Source organism: Triticum dicoccoides, chromosome 2A (assembly GCF_002162155.2).
Source record: "Triticum dicoccoides isolate Atlit2015 ecotype Zavitan chromosome 2A, WEW_v2.0, whole genome shotgun sequence".
NCBI lineage: Eukaryota > Viridiplantae > Streptophyta > Magnoliopsida > Poales > Poaceae > Triticum > Triticum dicoccoides.
The window spans coordinates 744,721,975-744,726,827 of record NC_041382.1 but is presented as its reverse complement, the minus strand read 5'-3'; the positions used below and the strand labels follow the sequence as shown (position 1 = coordinate 744,726,827).

At 41.6% G+C, this 4,853-nt stretch overlaps 1 pseudogene; it reads right to left on the bottom strand.

Moving 5' to 3' along the window:
- Positions 1–849: 849 nt before the first annotated feature.
- Positions 850–4,853, bottom strand: part of LOC119358283 — a 9,434-nt pseudogene continuing 5,430 nt past the window's right edge.

Below are 4,853 nucleotides of genomic sequence, written 5' to 3'. Positions count from 1 at the left end.
GAGCTTCTCTGATGTCATCTCACCGTAAACACTTGCACAAAGCTTGTAGAACGGTCTCTTATCTTTGATGTGTAAAAATCCCAATTTTTTAAAAAATGTTTGATTTTCGAAAATACTCTTCATACTGTCCCCAAATCTCCTAGCATAAGCAACTAGTTCATGGGCCATTCTGTTACACACCCTCTTGACTGCAGTGATGGAACCTCCCTAAAACTCTCCATTAGAACTAGCCTTTTAATAGACACTTAGCATCCGATTTTAAAAAAAATCTATTTATGTCAAGGGAACAATTATAATAAAGAGAGCAGCCAATGTGGGGAAAAACCACTCACAACCGGCAACACCACCTAAGAAACTCCAACTGCGGATTTTATATTCGAAGCCAAGCTTATTGGGCAACCGGCTGGCATCCTGCGAAAGCTCTCTGGCAGTCGACAAGGAGGGAGGCGTTTGACAAGCTTTTTAGTAGAACAAGCCCGCCAGGACAGGGAGGAGACCTAGAGGACTTGTTCCATCGCCATATCTAGTATCTACCATACCGTAGTAGTTCACTATGACATACTTCAACTATTCAGAAGAAAACTTCCTATGGCTTATCCAGAAAAATACATAATAACATCATTGAGCACCAAATCCTAAGATACATGCAGCAATGCCAGTTGGTACATAGTAATACATCGTTGTACACATCAAGAATTCTGTTCTGCAGATATTGGGAGTAACTGGTCCAAAAGGAAAAGGAAACAAGAATCCATGTCTTGGTGTCTGGCTTGTACTTCTGAATACACCAATCTCAGATAAATCATTCACAATGTTGTTTGGGACAAGGCCACGCTTTCATCAATGACTTTAGGTGCGAGACCTGCTACCTGAGCCATTGTCGTATCTAGAGTAATATGTGGAGCTAGAGCGAGAGAAACCTTTCGATCTTTCAAAACCATAAAGATCGTTCCCGGACCTTGGGTGCGACATGGGAGGCCACACATGACCAGGAGCAGAACCGCTAGGTGGCCTCTAGTGTAGTGAACCTGCAATAACATAGTCAGTCTCACGCCATTCGCTAAACATCCAATGATGCTAGTCAGGAGAAATACCATTGTTGTTTCCATGACCAGTTGAGGGCCTCAAATATCCTGGTGCAAAATTGGGAGGACGATGGGAAATGAAACCTTGGTCTCTTGCGCAAGGAGCATGCGAGTGGAAGGCGCCTTGACATTCTGGGGCATGAGGAGGATGTCGAGGATGTAACCCTTGACTTGGTACTCATGAGGAGGATCCCGAGCATGAAAGTCATGACTTAGTAGTCCAGGAGGAGGATATGGATGATATGCGCCTTGCTCTGCTAGTACCAGAGGAGGACGCCAAAAATATATGCCATCATCTACTGGAACATGAAGATGGTGAACAGGGTATGATCGTTGATCTGAAAGAAGAGAAGGATGATGGGCACGATCAACAACTACCAGAGGAGGACAGTGAGAGAACAAGACTTCCATGTATGTGGACTAATAGATAATACAAGCTTACCATATATCACTTGTGTTGTGCTTCCACATGAGCAATCCCAATTTCTTGTATTTTGTCAATGCTTATCTCTCCCTTGCTTGTGTTTACCGGTGATCTTCGGTTCCATACAACAAAACCGATGAATGAGTCTTGGTTTGTATGGACTGCTGACGCGCCTTTCTAGAAACCATATTTTTGAAGGGCTCTTATTATCTCCTTTTGTCTGGGACATACATAAATACATGTATCATCTTCTATTGTTGCTAAACCAATTATTTTGTTCACTTTTAATATCTTTGCAACCTGCATCAGTGTCATAAATACCTTAAACATAATATTCTGAATGTCCATACCTTACAAAGAATGGAAATGGAAAATCAAGTGTCAACGTTACCTCCTTCATTCCCTTTAAGCCATCTTTCGAAGACTCAGCATTCAAGCACAGGGAAATTACCTAATAGAATATTGATTGCAAGTAAATATTAGTTCAGGTTTATTTCTGTGATGTTTCATCAACTAGTAAAACTTATGATGAAAGAAAACTGACGCTACAAAACACATACTCCCTCCGTTCCAAAATATAAAGTCTTCGAGATTCCAATATGGACTACATACAGAGCAAACTGAGCGAATCTGCACTCTAAAATACACTATATACATCTGTATGTAGTCCATATTAAAATCTCTAAATAGTCTTATATGTAGGAACGGAGAGAGAGTAGTTATCTAGGTATGTCACATACAATTTCAAACTCATTTCAGCACAACAGTAAATAATCCTATAGGGGGAGAATGTCAAATCATAACACAAGGATGAATCATCCATAATGTAAGAAAATAATCTTACCATTATCGACCGGTTTTGAGAGTGACGAAGATCCTTGAGGAATTTTTAAAAATCCCCCCATTTCACTATTCTTTCGATTTCTATGGTTTTCGGCCAGACAATATCTTGAATTTTACCTCACTTCAAAAATAACACATGATATCTTATAATAAGAAACAACATGGTTTGAACATCCACCATTCACAACAACTAAATATTTGTTTCTCAATCTAGGAAACAAGTATATTCCTACTGTATGATTATGGTGGAAACAAATAAATACACTGTGCACATCAGATTATCATAATCTGATCAACTGAAGACATGTGTTGTCGTATAAAGACAAATTATATTAATTCTAACTTATAGAAAGCAATTAAAGCGCCATATATATCAATTTTGTTATTCTTCAAACCTTCAGTATGAAAATGGTACAAATGTTATCTATGTAGGCAAATATATTGATAGCAAGGTAAATGTCTTGCCAAATGAGGTCTTGCATGTAGACCTAAGTCATGTGGTGTAGAGGTACTTCATCTGAGAGTAGACATATTCTTCAACAAGCAGAACATCCCTTGGATGAACTTCATCTAGCAAGCTCATTACTCTGACATGTCTTCCCCCACAACAATTTGGCAGATGCTTCTCCTTTTGGTGGAGAGATTATATGTCTCCATGGGACCAATTTCAGTCTTTGGCTAAATGTGATGTTGGGAGATGTGATACTGTTAGGTTCACCATTCAGAAGGCCTTAACCTATGAATCTATATGTGACATGTTTCACCCTCCCCTGTCTTCTATGCCATCCTCCCAATGCAACAACCTTGTAATTATTCATGATCAATTGACCTACTTTTATGATGATGGTTCCTAGAAACTCACTGCAGGCAAGGGTCTTTCCAGCAACAACTTTGTTGCCGGAAAAAAAGACCCTTGCCCACAAAACTATCCAGCAACAAAGTTACAGGACTACAACCAATCATGATCCTTATCCCACCCCTATGTCCTGGATATGGAAGCCATATTGTGAATATAAACATAGGCTGTTTTCTAACTCCTACTTGACAGGCTCTATAATAGAGATCTTCTGGGGAAGGACCGAACACTTATTTTTTGGATGTGATTTGGCCAAAAAAATGGTGGATGTTGAACCAGGAGTGGAATTTGGACATGCAACTCACGGATATGTTAGAAGAAGTAAACACAGGAACCAAGACAAATGCTTCTTTGAGATGGTTATTCTTGTATGCTGGAGCTAATGGAATCACAGTAACATTATCATATTTGATGGTGACATACCTAACATTCATGAATGTTTTAGGATGTTCAAAGAATACTTTGCTAACGATACGTAGAGAGCAAAACCCAGCCTCAAAGAGGGAATGCAATTGTACTTAGATACTTTGTAAGGTAGCTCTGGCTGCCCACCCTCCATTGTGCATTTTCCATCAAACAATTTCTAGAAGCGCGGTAGTTTCTTCCCTACTATTTTCCACTTAAAAATGGTACAAGGAATAATTGAGCAGGAAAAAGAAATGAACAGAAGTCCACATATACATACAGAAATATACATTATCTGATGACCAGTATCAAAAATCTTTAAATCCCGAAATGTTTATATGCAAACTCGTGTTACATATAAAAAATAGAATCATATGTAGTGGAGATGTTGCAACAAGGAAATGTTTCAACCCTGAAATAATTAACATGTTACAACTAACCTTCTGTAATTCATACAATAATATGACGAAAGGCTCGTTTTGTTGGAGTTTGACCTCATTGGCCTCTCGCTATCGAATTCTTTTTTGACATTATGCCCCATTAGTACCAATAGAAAATGTATGTTTTGTCCCTGTACTATTATGAAAGTGATGCCTAAAGGACCAAAACCATCTCACGTCCTACAGTTGAAGGCTTCAACACCTATTATGTAAGGAAATGGAGATTTGATTGGATTGAGTAGTAAAATAGTTACATAACTTAGAAGCACGGTGCAAACTTCTACCAATCAACATCTTGGTCAAAGTTTGACAGTTGAGGTGGACGGGGGTCCCACTTGTCTGCCTCACATCTCCTTCCTCAAATTTCTCACTCCTTCCCCTTCTAACCAGATCCACCTGCGGCTAAGGCCAAGCTGAAGGAGGGGTGCCCTCCGGAAAGCGCCGCCTCCTCGCGCTCGCCTCTCCAGGAAGCTTCGCCCCGCTCCAGCCTCATCCCGCGTCTTAGTGCCCGGACCTCGACGCAAGGATCAAGCCCACCACGCGCCTGCCGGCCTCCCCCGTGCTTGTAGTGTCGCCTCCCCTGCGCTCGACCTTCCTACAGTGTCGCCCTACGAGCTCCCGCCGGCACCAACTATCGGATCCACCCCGCAAGGCGTCGTCGTGGTGACTGACCACCCGATACTTGATAGGGACGGCGGGCGGGTTGTGCCTCGACCTTGATGGAGCGGGCGCGCGATGGCTCAGCCTCGCCGGAGTTGGCAGGGGCGCGGGCGTGGGGGGGGGGCTCGACCTCGCCGTAG